The sequence below is a fragment of the Nelumbo lutea genome, chromosome 3 (assembly GCF_056320005.1).
Source record: "Nelumbo lutea isolate HS-2025 chromosome 3, American lotus-T2T, whole genome shotgun sequence".
Classification (NCBI taxonomy): Eukaryota; Viridiplantae; Streptophyta; class Magnoliopsida; order Proteales; family Nelumbonaceae; genus Nelumbo; species Nelumbo lutea.
Genome location: NC_142686.1, coordinates 14,316,565 through 14,332,289, shown reverse-complemented (window position 1 = coordinate 14,332,289; position 15,725 = coordinate 14,316,565). Strand labels below are relative to the sequence as shown.

The 15,725-nt window shown below is 31.7% G+C and overlaps 1 pseudogene across 1 annotated transcript; it reads left to right on the top strand.

Annotated features, from left to right (window-relative positions):
- The first annotated feature begins 2,386 nt into the window (after positions 1–2,386).
- On the top strand, positions 2,387–10,649 carry LOC148863095 (binding partner of ACD11 1-like; annotated as a pseudogene). Its single transcript, XR_016109713.1, has 5 exons — positions 2,387–2,538; positions 4,445–4,607; positions 5,626–5,681; positions 6,607–6,740; positions 10,113–10,649. The product of XR_016109713.1 is annotated as a binding partner of ACD11 1-like (transcript).
- The last annotated feature ends 5,076 nt before the right edge of the window (positions 10,650–15,725 follow it).

Sequence of the window (15,725 nt, the reverse complement as noted above, 5' to 3'; positions counted from 1 at the left end):
TCTCATTATTAATTCGAAATGACAATTAATAATAATTTTCAAAATGGAAATTAATAATTTGGAAATAATCATTTTATATTTATATTAATTCATATTAATTATTTTGAAAATAAATATTTAATGTTAATTATTTATATTAGAATTATTATCATAAATTATAATTCATACATTTATATGAAATAATTATTTATATTATTATTATCAATACTTATAATTAATTATTACTAACAATAATTATTTTTTATAAAAATTAATTATAGGTTATAATTACTTACTAATAATTAACTCCTTAATTATAAAAATGATAATTAATTAATTATTACTTCAGAATGTTAATTAGTTAATGATAATTAATAAGTATTTTAATAATGTTAATTATTAGTTGGGATATGATCACTTTATATTTATATTAATTCATATTAATTTTTTTAGAAATATATAATTAGTGTTACTTATTTACATTATTATTATTAGTAGTAATTATAATTAATACTACTATTATTCTCCAATAAATATTTCATTTAGTGAAAGTTAAATTATAAACTTTCAATTATTCATTATTGTTAATCTAAAAGAATTATAAAATCAATTATTATTTCAGGAATTAACTAAAAATAGTAATTATAACAAATTAATTACTTCATAATAATAATAATAATAATAATAATAATAATAATAATAATAATAATAATAATAATAATAATAATAATAATAATAATTTAATATTACTTATTTCAAAATCAATACACACTTATTATTATTATTGGTTCCATAATTATTAATATATTATTAATCTATATTACTCAATAAAGACATGAAATAAAAAAATATTCAAATTAACACTAAATGAATGAACTAAAATCTATGAGTATTCTAATTGACTTGAATTTGACACATCAACATGCCCAAAATTATAATTTTATCCTACATTTCATATTTCTATCTCCCAATTCTTATAATGCAAACATACCATTAGGTTATGTACAGGTTTCCCTACCTCTTTCCTAAAGATAAATTCTAGTCAATCTACATGCACTTTGGGGAGCTTAGACTTAAAATCCATAACCATGATTAACAAAAAAAAAAGCGTTGCCACCTAATTTGGAGGTGACTTCCATACTCAGGATGGTCCCATTATTCTCATTCCTTTCATGTTTCCTCTATTGGATGGGCTTTGGAGTCCTGATTATATTATCAGTTGATTGTAGCCATACATGATGATGATTTGATTGTAATCATATATTTTTCATCTCTTATTCCAGAGGATGGATGCATTTGCAAATGTTGTTTGGCATGGATTGTTTTTATTAGCAGCTCTTTGAATGATTTTCTTCCTTCTTTGCCTCTTTGAATGGATATCACCTAAATGCTTTTTATCTATTCATATGTCCCTAAATATTAAGCAGTATTGGTGATATTGTTGTAAACATCCATCTAATTTTACTATTTTATAAATAGATTAATGATTTCAAAGTTATTAATTCTTTTTTTGGGGTAGGTTGCTTAATAGGATATTGATTTTTTATTGTTAAATAGTAAAATTCAAATTAAATGATACTGTAGTTGCCCCTTACTTAGTATGGGGTCATTGTCTAGATAAAACATGGTAAGTAGCCCACCCTAAATGTCTATTATAAATAATTAAAAAAATGAAATAGTTCAAATTAAATCAAATAATTACTTGCTAAAAATTACTGGATTAAGTAAATAATAACAACAATCAATTATTTATAGAAATAATTAATAATAATAACAATTATCAAGTACTTAATTAAGTAAATAATAAAAAATGAAATAACAAACATCAGTTATCATTAATGTTTATTCAAAGCATGCCCCATAATAATTACTGAATACAGTAATTAAACCTTAAATAAGAATCAATATTTATTAACAGTCACTAAAATTGTTAAGCTAAATCATTAATGTTTATTCTTAAGTGTAAAAAATGAATTGACAAATCTATTATATAATAATTATACCCGGTTGGAAAAAATATTTTAAGTTTAAATAATTACAAATTTAGTTATCATTATTATATAACAAAAATTTTAAATTAAATATTAAAATAAATTAATAATAAGAATAAGAATGGTTAAATTAATGTAATGAATGGTTCAAGTTGAATTTAATGACTCGTATAATTTTATAGATTTGACATATAAGGATCAATTTATGTGAACCCATAGAGTGTATGAATGTCTTAAAAAATGATAATTTATAAATAATGATAAAAATCATTAATATTTATTCACCTATATATAAAATTAACTTCCCCGTAACTAGTACGGGTCATTCACTAGTTACAAATGAACAGAAAAGAGGGGGGGGGGGGGGGGCTGGAGGAAGGTGCATTAGTCACGTGTCATATATTAGATGCTCAAACAAACTATTTGGGACTTCGAATCGGAAGTAGAAAACTTGAAATTGGAAGCTTGAGGGTTCAGGCATCCATCCATATCTGGCAGAAGTATGGATCTGGCCATCTGGGATTCTGGGGCAGGGGATCGCTCTCCAATCATCAAACACCAAATTTAGGTATGTAGAGCGTAATTGTTTAAAGACCGAAGTGCCCTCATCTTGCTTGCTTCTCAGTTCTCCTCCCGCAAGAGTACTAAAGTTTCTGCGTTTCACCAATTATTATTTGGTCTCTGTTTATTCGTTTTATCAAAGTTTCCTTGGTCATACCGGGCGGATCTCTCTCTCTCTCTCTCTCTCTCTCTCTCTCTCTCTCTCTCTTAGAGTTATCGAAACTCAATTTCATTTTTCAAAATCTGAGGGCGGGGGAGGGGGAAATGAGATATAGCATGTAGTAATGTAATATCTGATTTTTATGCATCACTATCCATTGGTTTTTCCTTTTTCCTCTGTTTCTTTGTATGCTTTTTTCACTGTTGAAGGTGATTAATCATTGCCGACATAAAGAGTTACTAAACTTCCACTGTGGGAATGGGCCCTCAACCCTAGTTCCGTCTTCAATTTCTAGAAGAACCTAGTGAATTACCTTGCTCGTTCCACCCTCAGTCTGGGAATGGGCGAGCTGACATGACGACTGGATGCTTTCCTTTAGTTGGCACCTTTGAAAGAAAAGCTTGCGGGGCATATACCGGGGAAAAATATTAATGTAGTTTTTAAGATTTTAATATCTTTTTATTTTGAGGTGGAGGTGGACTGAACTGTAAAAATCCCTTTATTTTATATGTTACACATCCATATGATTTATTTTTCCCTTTCTTCTTCTTCGAGTTTATATTCTAATGTTAGAAAGGCCGAAAGGCAGAAAGCAATTAAGTTCTTAAATCTTAGTTTATGAATCAGAATAATTAGTTTATCAGCCAAAGTTAACTTAATGGTAATGGTATATTACTAAACCAGATTGGGTAGAAATTCGTTTTAAGGCTGCCATCCAAAAAGATTTACATTAAGTTTAATTATATATGCGTAAGTATGGACATTTAGGAACCCCTACACAGTTAACTCATCGAAATAGTCCTTATTCAGGACAGTTGGATCTGTTGAGACGCTTTTCCTACCATTTGAAATCTGAGACATGGTTATGGTTTTGCTCCTGTGCTTCAAAGTTCAAACCAACTATTGTTGGAAAGTGCATTGGCAAAAGAGCCCTTCCGGGCAAGGTGAACTTTAAGTTAAAGTTTTCAGTTTTCGTGGTAAGAAACGAGCTCTCATTGTTTGACTATGCCTTGTTCCTTACATGGAAGGTATGAACCTTTGAGGTTTAGAAATAGGTACAGTGCAAATACAAGGTTTAAAAATATAATATAATATACAGGTTTTGCACTCTACATATTTGTATTTTCACTCTTTCCAAACTGGGCCTTAAGGAAAATTCCCCAGAAGCTCAATCTTAAGGATCATGCCTGAAAGTATAATGCATATGCATCACACTTTTAGGTGCTTTGTGTAAGAAGACGTTTTTGATTGGAGTAGGATTCCCATATAAGAATGGCTTCATACTCATTATAAGATTTTAGGCGTATATTTTTTATTTGTATAAATATTTAGGGCTTTCAACACCCATTTCAGGTTTTGATTTACACCAAGAGCTGATTGTCTAGAAGGAATTGTCAAAAAATTTGTAATACCTTGTAGTCCTTGTTTATATTATCAGTAATTCATCCATACATTTTTCTTACATAAAAATATGATCTTTTTTTTGCATAGTTTTACACTTTTTTCTCATTTTAGTTCATTTTTATTGAAATAATGATATCTCATGAAGGTTTTGCCTCATGCATTAGAAGATCCAAGTGCCTCACCTTACATCTCTGTGTTTTAAAAAAATTGATATCACTACCCAAATCAGTATTCCAGGAAATTGTTGATACGACTGAAGTGCTCCCCTGCTTTAGAATAACTAAACTACCTTGTTGTCAGCTTCTGACATGTTTTTTTTTTTCTTTTCCTTGTTGACTGTGCCTACCAGGTCTTAAGAACTCGATTCAAACTTCTATTTCATAAAATTATGCAACCATGAGTCCAAGTGGGTATACAGTGGAAGTTACAAGTTTGTCTCCCAATGCAACAGAGAAAGATGTTTATGATTTCTTTGCTTTCTCTGGTACAATAGAACATGTTGAAATTGTCAGGTACTGTAAGTTGCATTGATATTTTGGTTACTAGCTTTCATTCATTCTTCATTTTAACCTCTAATTCTTTATCTGAATATATTCAAATTTGTTCCTAATTTGTTGCTTCAAAGTAAGAAGTGATCATTTGCCTTCTTAATTTTCTATTCAATTGTTGTTGGGAATTTGATTGATTTTTTTATCTTAGTCTCTCCTTTAGTGTTTTTATAATAACTACAATTGTATGTCACCATAATGTGTCCTGTACTCCTACTTCTCGTGGTGTTTTACTATGCTGGTTTCAACAATAAATAACTTGTAGGATGTATGTTGTTGGAAGATGTGCATTATTTTAATAAGGTGATTCATGAGATATTTTGGAGTTTTTTCCTCCTATTAAATTAAGTAGTCCTATGGTCTAGTTTAATAGATCATTTTCCTCCTCAAGAAAGACCAATGGGACAGTACTTGTGAATCTCCCTGGGTGGTGATTTAAGTGGCTACCATTTTGATCAAATGGATTAGACATCTTTTTCACCATGTTTTACTCCGCTGAATTTTGATTCCTTGCTTCCAATAATTGAATTGATCAACAATATGTGATTCTGTTTGTTATAGCTTTAAAAAGTAGTTATTAGGTTAAACTGCTAGAGTGTTAACATCAGTTAATTTCTTGAATAATATATGCTTCTCCTGACTGGGTTAAACCTTTTATAAGTATTTGATTACCTAGAATCTTTCTGTCATGAAAAATGTGGCTATGCCTATTTTTGCACCTTGTAACTTTTCAAGGTGATATAGATGTTTTTCTGCTAATTTAACACTAGAGGTATTGCATGGTAAGATATCACTATCACTAGTGAGCATGGTCGATAATGTGCTTTGTTTCTTCATGTTTTGATAATCAATGGAAACAGAGTGACATGATATCTCCTGTGGCAAACTACCTGAAATGCTGATGGATTGTGCATGTTATTATATCAATAATTTTTATTTCATTCTGATATGCAAGTGCTGTTTTTGATATCCTTCTAAACAGATCTGGACAATATGCTTGCACTGCGTATGTGGCATTTAAAGATGTTCATGCCCTTAGCTATATGAATCCTGTTTTTCCATTCTGTCTGTTCAGTGCCTTATCCATCATTAAGTTATTGGCACTTAAATCGTTTCTTATTATATCCACCAAAGTCCTTTTTAGTCTGCCATTAGCTCTTCTAGCCCCTTCAACTTGTAACATGCCACTTCTCTAACAGGTGCCGTAGATAATCTTCTATGCACATGACTGTAACCTCTCAATCTACTTTCTCTCATTTTATCACCTATTGGAGCTACTTCTAGGTTCCTTTGCATGACTTCATTTCTAACCTCGTTCTATCTGGTTTTACCACTTATCCATCTATGCATTCACATATCTGCCACACTCATTTTTTGGACATGCTATTTCTTCACAGCCCAACACTCTGTTCCATACAACATAGCTGGCCTTATAACTGTTTTATTGAATTTTCCCTTTAACTGAAGTAGTATTCGCCTATAAACTTGCAACACACATGTAATCAAACTCTTGATGTGATAGCTGAAGGTTAACCAGTTATGTCTCTTATTCATGTACTTTCATTTAGATTTTGCAAGTTGCCTTAAGAACCATAGATGTGATAAATGATAATCTTCTATTCACTTATACTGGTTTGTAATGATAATCCTTGTGTCTTTATGAGAAATTTATTATACACCAATACTCTCCTGTAGTTCTTCAATATCATTTGCTGCACCTGTATCTCAGCGGTGGCAACCAATGAAAAGGGTGATCTCTATTTGGTATTAGTTAAACCAAGTGATACGTCTGAAACTTACAACATTATTTTGCATTATTTCTTTCTACATTACTTGGTATGCTCTTTCCTCAAAGTTAAAAGTGCCCTAATTCATTGCAAATTTGGAGCTGAACATGAATATGTTATTCCCAGCATGCTGCACTTTAGTATTCCACTTGGCTCAATTCTTTCTGTTCACTGAGTTTATAATTGATTATCTCAGGGTGCCACAATTGTAGATCAACCTGTATGCATAACTCGCTGGGGGCAGTATGAAGATGAATTTGATCTTTGGAGTAGGCCTTCATGGAAGCTAGAAGATGAAATGGGTTCAATGGTAATCTTCTTTGTTTGTAATAGCAGTGATTATCTGGTAGCCTAGTTAGCTACCAAGAATGTCGGTCCATGCCATAAACTTTGTGTAACTCAAGTGTGAACGTCGGGAAAATCCCCGGCTGTTCAATGGCCGAATAAATGGAGCTGCCACCCATCAAAATATATAATAGGGAGTGATGGGACTCCCGGAATTTACATTTTTCAAAATCAATCGAATGTTGGAGACTCCATTCTTTTCAGCAGGGGGAAAGGGTTAGGCACCCCTCTCTCTTGTCAGTATCTGCCCTTGGATTTGATGCGAGAATCTGGGTTTGATGTGAGAATCTAGTTTCAGTATCTGCCCTTGGATTTGATGTGAGAATCTGGGTTCTCAGTGATTTGAGAGGATTTGGGAGCTTCTCTCTTCCCTCCGGACCAACCCCTTTTCGACGTAAGGGTCTGAGCAAAAGGATGAATTCTTACCCTTTTCTATCAGACCCCCCACATTCGGACTCAGTTGGTTGGTTTGAAGAGCGAAGAGAAATACTTCAACCTCTCGGATGCTGAGTAACATGAAGGCTTTCACATTCAAACTCAAACTTTACACCAACATCAAACCAGCAGAAAGTGAAAAAAAAAAAAAAAGAACAATCTACAGCGGCATTAATAGACAAAGCTTCATAGAAATGAGGTTAAGTACTTTACCACTTATAACCTGAAACCACTGGAACTTGCTGATTTAGGAGTTTTCATCAGCTTGGACGGTCGTTGAATGAATGCCTATGGAGGTCTAAGAATGTCGAGGACTCGATGGAACCTTATTTAACCTTCGAACGAATGAACAATACCACTGACATAGTTCGCAATAGCAGGGAGACTGTGGATTAGTGTCGCATGTATCCTTTGTACATCGGCGAACAGGATGAGGGCTCTCCCTGGCGTCGATCTTTGCTCAATTCTCCTCTTTGGAACCGTTCTTCTTCTAGTTCGAAAACCCTCTACAGATTTCTCTTCTCCCTCGGCCTATCATCATCTTTTCTCTCTCTCTCTCTCTCTCTCTCTCTCTCTTCTCTACTCAAAGACCTCTCTCGTCTCTTCTATTCTGCAAAGAGCCTGAACTCCCTCTCCAATTGCTCTCGTCAGACGAACAACGGAGAATGAAGTTATTTGAATTCATATCATTTAATGCATTTATAACTCGCTATGATTCTAAACCATCAATATTAGCCTTTTGTATTCACATGCAATTTAAATAAAAAAATATATATTTATATTTAATAATTTTAATTAAATATTAAAAAAATAATATTTTATAAATTAATAGAATAAATAATATATCAAATTCATATTTATATAAAAATATGATTTTTACTATTGAGAAATTTATACAAATAGAATATTAATAATAGAATAATTATTTTAATACTTGAAATTTATAAATTTGCACATGATATAAATCTTAAAATTTTTATATACTTTTACAAGTTGTTAACTAATATTTTAGTTTACATTAATAAGTAATAACGATATATTTATTATTTACAAAAAATAAAAATATTATATACAAAGTATTGAAGAATATAATATTAAATTGGATTTATCAAATCCACTAATCTATATTTATTTCAAATAGTGATTTTTTTTTATTTCATAAAATTTATAGAAATAAAAATATTAATAATGGAATAATTATTTTAGTAATTAAAAACTATGAATTTGTATATGATATGTATCTTAGAAATTTTAACAAATTTGATATACTTTAAGTTAAGATTATATTTTTTATAAATTATTAATTGATATTTTAATTTGCACTTGAAAATTTAATATTTAGTTGACTTTTTTTTAATGTTAAAATATTAAAGTAGTAAAATAAAAAATAATTGATATAATAATTAAAATATAATAGGTGCATATGTTTAGTGTCTTGGACTCTTGATTAATGCACTATAAATAAAATTATACATCTTGGTACATTGATTGTAATATATTTCTTCATATATAACCTTAATATTTACATTTTCTATGTATTTATATACTATTTTGTGATCATTTTGATCTTAAATTTAGTGTTATTAATGTATTTATGAAAAATTGTGTGTATTTCCCTAGCGTATCCATCTTTTTTGTCTGTATCCATGCGTTTCAAAAGCGTATTTGTATCTATATCCAAGTTGTTCGATACGATACCCGATATCAATAATTTAATTCTCTCTCTCTCTCTCTCTCTCTCCAGCTCTCTCAGGCTCAAGATCCACTGTCTGAGAGTCTCTCTCTACTCTCAGTTCAGTCCCCTTGTATACATTTCCTCTCTTTCTCTTAAAACTCCTCTTCTTCGACACCCCCCCTCCTTGGGATGGGTACCTCCTATTTATAATTGGAGGGAGGGGATTTTCAAAGAAACTTCAAAGTGAATGGGGGGGGGTTTAGGGTAACTTTGGAAATTAGGGTTTGAAAGGGATCATTTAGAGTGGTATTTGGGTAATTTGGATTCATGAAGGGTATGCTGGTAATTTTGGTTAAAAGGGCATTTTGGGAATTTGGTCAAGAGGGGTATTTTGGTAATTTGAAGGACAATTTTGTTAATCTGGTCAAGGGGTATTTTGGAAATTTGGAAGGAGGCATTTTGATAATTTGGAAGGGTAATTTTGGTAATTTGGTCAAGTGGTATTTTGGAGGAAGGGTAATTTTGGCAATTTGGTCAAGGGGTATTTTGGTAATTTGAAAGAAGGATAAGTTTGGTCAAAGGGTATTTTGGAGTTTTAGAGGTATCAGGTAGGTTCAGCGACGGATTTTAGGGATTTAGGGGCTGAGATTTAGGTTTGGTAGGGTTGAAATGATTTGACCTTGGAGGGTGAATTGGGTATTGGTAAGTGCTTGGTTTTCATAGACTTGTTTAAACTTTAAAGTGGGTCTGTGAAAGGAATAAATTGACCTTCCCACGTATGACCATGCCCAGGATCCTAATTTTGAGAGAGTATCGACTGCATTTAATTGCCACAGATTCACTTGCTGCCAAAAAAGTGCAAGTAATCAAAGTGGGCTGTTTAATGGTGTAGTATGAGGGATAGAATGATTTGAAAGTCTTGGATTTCTTAATTGTCTGTTTTATAGTGCACCCTTGTATACTGTCAGTATTATCACTTGATGGCATCTTGGATTTCATCATTATCCCCTCTTTGTCACCAGTATGTTACCTTTAGATAAAGATTCCAGACTATGTTCGGTAAGAGATGGTATTGAATAATCAGTAGTTCAAATAACACTGAAAAGAAGTAACCTATCTTTTAATTATCTATAATCCTTTTTCATCATTTTCATTTTGTTTCTCTTTTCTCATTTGTAACTTTTTGTACTTAATTTTTGGGACTCTTAACCTTCTAGATATCAGCAGGCAGCACATGAAAGTCGCTTTGTCTCCACTCCGGCAGAGGCAGTAACGATGGCTCAAGAAGTAGTGAAAACCATGCTAGCAAAAGGATATATATTGGGGAAAGATGCATTGAGCAGGGCCAGAGCCTTTGATGAATCCCATCAAGTGTCAACTTCAGCGGCAGCCAAGGTCTCCGAGTTGAGTAAGAGAATTGGACTCACTGATAAGATTTGTGCAGGTGTTGATGCTCTCAAGTCAGTGGATGAAAAATACCATGTATCAGAGACTACTCGGTCAGCCCTTTCTGCAACAGGGAGAACGGCTACAGCAGCTGCTAATACTGTGATCAACAGTAGCTATTTTTCCAAGGGAGCTCTTTGGGTGTCGGATGCTCTTAGTCGGGCAGCCAAAGTTGCAGCTGATTTAGGTGGTCGTGGTAGTAAAAACTGAAAGATGTATGCATTTATATTGTAGTAAATATATTTGATGATGTGTCAAGTGTTACTGCGTGGTCTCTCTTGGTTTATGTCATTAGTTGGATACTTCTTCTGGCTTGCAGCTTTGCTGGTTTGAACTTTGAAGTTTAGCAATTATAATTTATAACCACTGGACACTGGGTACCGGGCCCACTTACCACCATTCCTTTTCTTCGGCAGTTGGGGATGATGTCATAGAGACATCTCTTGACTTATATGGCTGGGGAAGCATTTTTATAGTCGTACAGAAATATCAAGGAGCATGCCCTTGCTTTTTTATAAGAAAGAAAATTAACCATAAAGATATATAGGTCCAAAAAAGGTGGTGGAGACCGGAGAATACCAGACTCTCTCCTCACAGAAGTGTTACGTTTAGCCTTAATAGGTACACTACACAGTGAACTAATATTCTATTTCTATTCAAAGATGTATTCGCAAGTAAAAAGGAAATTGAAGAAAACGAAGATGAGAGAGTTGGAATATCATCCAGACTCCAGAGTAGCAAAAAAGAAGACTATGTAGTCCATTCAAAGTAGAGGTGGATATTAAAAAGTCCGAAATAACAGCCAACGAATATAATCCTAGTTCCACAGCAATCTGGATCACCCGCTTCATAGTAAAAATTTCTGCCTCTATATATATTATCACACTAGCAAAGCAAAGATCAAACACATTCTCCTGCAGCAAAAATGAAATTACCATTAGTTTTGTCCAAGGCCACACAACACAACCATAGGAGCCAATAGAACAAGTTAATTTCTTCCATCACAGAAAAACAACAAAGGAATGAGAGCCCCCATTCATGTTTAAGGAAAATACACTTTCTAAATAAATGCCTTTATGAGGGGTGCTAGTCGAGCTGCGGTGAAGAAGGGGACGGGAGCCTGTGTGTTTCTCTCTTAAACAAAAACAGAGACATGCGCGCGCACGTATGTACTGAGGGAGAGTGAAAGACAAAACACCAGTCACTATTGCCTTGGCTTGGCTGGAAGGGGAAGGTGGACCAACTAGCGAGTAGCGTCCAGCTAGAAGACAAAAGTAAGGTTGAAAATTGAAATCCTTAAAAGCCCTTACCCCCCTTAATCACTTCTCCTTCCCCGTGATTAACATTCTTCATGCACGTCAGTGGCTTAACATTCTTCTCCGGGTCTGAATGAAGTATCCGTGGAAAAGGAGTCATCGTTTTATGGTGAGATGCGTGGACATTGATCATGTTTGAATCGTGTTGGGGCCTGGGGGAGATCCCAACTCCAATTTTTTGGCAAAAGATTTCTTTGATAGCTATTACAGCTTCAAGGCTTAGTGCTTTGTTTGGTTTGACGGAAGATTTTAGTGGGATGGGATGGGATGATAAAGGAAAATGGGTGATTTTTTTTCTTGGTTGTGAAAGGGAGAATTAGTGGAAAAATCAACCCCAATAACAATAATTAAATAATCATTAATTAGGTAATTAGAAATATTTTTATATTATTTTATATTTAATTATTAATTAATTAATATTAGTAATTAATTAATAATTAGTATTTTTATTTTAGTTTATTAATTAAATATTAAGTAATTAATGTTTATTATGAATTAATTAATCATTTCTATTTTATATTACAAATTATTTTTAATTCAACATTTTTATTATTTTTCTATTAAATAAATTAATAATAAATAATGATTAAATTAGTAATATTTTTTATTTTGTATTACTAAATATTTTAGTTAGTCAATATTTTTATTATTTATTTATTTATTAAATTAGTAATGAAGAAATTATTTAATGAATAATTAAGTACTTAATTAATTATTAACTATTTTTTAATTATGAATTTATTTATAATATTTTTATTATTAATATTGCATTTTATTAATTTATAATTATTAATTAATTATAATTAAATTATTTTATTCTTATCTTATTAAATAACTAATAATTTATTAATGGATCATGGGTCTAATATTAACTTTTAAAAACTCTACAAGGATGGTGGTGTTTTTTTTTTTCTGTTAAACAAATTTCCCTTTCCTTTCCTTTGCCACTTGTCTCCCACCAAAATGGTGGGATTTTTCCCATCCCATCTCATGCCATCCCACAAATCAAATATGAGAAGGAAGAATATTTGGGAATATTCAATATTTTCCCATACCATGCGGGAAATGAAATGGAGCCTAATGGCTGTTGAGATCAAGTGTTGGAGCAGATTTAAACTCCAAAAACTGATACCAAATATAGATTTTCTGCATGATTGCATTGGCTCCCTACATAGCGCCCCATAAAAAATACCAACCATGCATTGGAATACATCATGTCTTAAAAAAAGTAGAGAGATGTTTCCAATGCATGCTGAGATGTGATATAAGACACGTGTGAAGTGTGCTGTGTGGGGGTCAATCCAGATTTTATTGAACCCGCCCTAAAGTTGAAGAATACGTTGGACATGGGGGATGACACAACTTATTTAGCTAAACACCGATAATAGCAGAAGGTAAATGGATTGTGTACTTATAGAGATAGAATTACTTAATGAAAGAGTTGTAGGTGGAAGAGAAAAAATTGGAACCCAACGACAGGGAATTGCGATAATGGTTGTTTTAGACACGAGGCCGAGGCAAGTATGGACATTATTTGAAGATGGTTAGTCCCAAATAGTGTTTAGAAACTCTTCTAAATCAGACTGGTCAGTCAAATTGGTTGAACCGTGACTGGGTCATACCCTAGTTAAAAACTGAAATTTATAAAAAAAAAAAAAGTGAATTAGTTCCAGCTCCATGAAACCACCCGAGTAACTAAATAATCAAAATTTCAAAATATTTATGGCAAGGTGGTTCATCAAGGTTTGAAGGGTTCAACAATGCTTGTTGTGGTTGTAGATTGATCGGTAGCCTTAGCTGAAGCTAATCGTTATACTTTTGGAGTTCAAGGGTTTTTTCTCTTGTTTTAGTAGTGTTTGGTTTTGTTTTCTCTTTTGTTCTTTGTGTCAGTAATTAGTGTTGTGCAGTGTTATCTTTGTTGTTGGGTTTTTGGTTTTGTATCTCCTTTTTATCTGTTTCTCTTTGCTTCAACAAATGGCATCATCATCATCAAGTCTTATCTCAATTATTTAAGGTCAGCTACATTAATTTTGTTTCACCATTCAGTTCTCTTTAATTTCATATCTATTGTTAAATTATAGGCACTTAAAAGTCATTTTTAATTGTTTTAACCCAAACCCTTTTTGGTCTACACCTAACCCTTGTAGCTCATTCAACTTGTAACAAACTTCTTCTTATAGGTGTTGGATGGTCTTTTACACATGTGATTAAACCATCTTCATCTCCTTTCTTTGGTTTTATCACCCATTGGAGCTACTCCTAGGTTCTTTTGAGTAATTTCATTTTTGATCCTATATTTTTCTAGTTTTTCCACTCATCTATTTAGCACATGCATCTCTACCACTGTTTCTTGATTGCCCAACATTTTGCTCGGCAAAATTTAGATGGCCTTACAATTATTTTACCAAACTTTCCTTTAATCTAAGTGACATTCATCTACCAAACAAGATTCTGGATGCACCCCTCCACTTTGTCCAACCTACTCTAATTCTGTGGGCAACAACCTCCTTAATCTCTACCTTGTTATGAACCACTAAACAAGGTACTGGAAATAGGTCACATTGTGTTATTTCTTGATTTCCAATCCTAAGCATATTCTCATTTACACTCTTGTTAGTATTAATTTTACATATTATCTATCTAGTTTTAGTCTTATATATTTTAAAACCCTTTGTTTCTAAGGCATTATTTGTCTATAAACTTAATTTTGCATTTAATCTTTCATTCATTTAATCAGTTAAGATAGTGTTATCAACAAATAACATACACCATGGGGCCTCCTCTTGTATATGTCTGATCAATTCATTTATGATCAGTGCAGAAAAATAAGGGTAAGTGATGAACCTTTCATTCATTTCTTATTGTACCTATATATATATATATTAGTCATCTTGTAACTCTACCGTATGTTTTTTTTTAGGTAAGTGAATACCTTATAGAAATTTCTTTTCTTTTTTTCTAAAATTTTCTATTAATTATTTCAAAAGAAAAAAAAGCTTTCATAATTGACTTCCGTGGCATAAACTCAAATTAATTCTCTGGTATACTTGTCCTATATCGTAACCTTTACTCTATTATTATTTTCTTCATTTTTCAAGCATTTTTCATTATCTTATTAAATAACTTAGTGATAATAAGTTTTTCTCCCTTGTATCTTTCCACATTTCCATTGAAATAACATTTGGTCGTAACACCTATTTTAACTTTGCCTTTATCTTATCTAGTGCCTCATTCACTACAGTAATTTTAATTTATATGAAGACACGTTACTTCTAACACTATTAGTATACTCTTTCCTCCACTATTATATTTTAAGTGTTGTTAATTTAATAATTTTTCAAAAAATATATTTTTCATCTTTGATTTCTTCCATATTGTAGCAAAACTCTCCTAGGGCTGTAATTGGATTGGACTAAGCAAAATTTGAATCCAATCCAAAATTTATTGGAAGACCTTGGATTCAAATTCAAATCCTAATGGATTAGAATTGTATTTGGATTTAATTTGACTTAGCTTTAATTTTTAAAATACAAAAAAATTAAAGTTAATTATTTTTCAACTTTTATATAATAAATTAATGTAAATATAACATACTGAATTTATTATATATATAAATTTTTATATAATATAAATATAAAGATATATTTTTATAATTTAAAATAATTATATAAAATTTATATATTAAAAATAATAAATATTATAGTAAAATCATATTCAGATTTCAATTGAATAAGATGGAGTAAAATCTTAGTCCGATCCGATCATTGATTGGATGCCAATTGTAAAATCCAAATTTGACAATAGTATATCATCCATCACCCGAATCTGAAATAATCGAATTAGATGTTTAAATCAGCCCATGGATTATTTTCGGGTATCATTAATGGCCCTATTGCTATCCTTTTCATCTTTAAGATAGCTTAATTAGATGCATTTGGTATTTCTTATTTTAACAACTTATCCCCATTTTTCAGTTAAAAACTTAATATTCATAGTAACATTTTAACAGAAGAAAAAGCAAAAAAAAAGAGAAAAATCCTTATGATGGGAAATTCTAACAAAGGAAAAGAAACCAAAA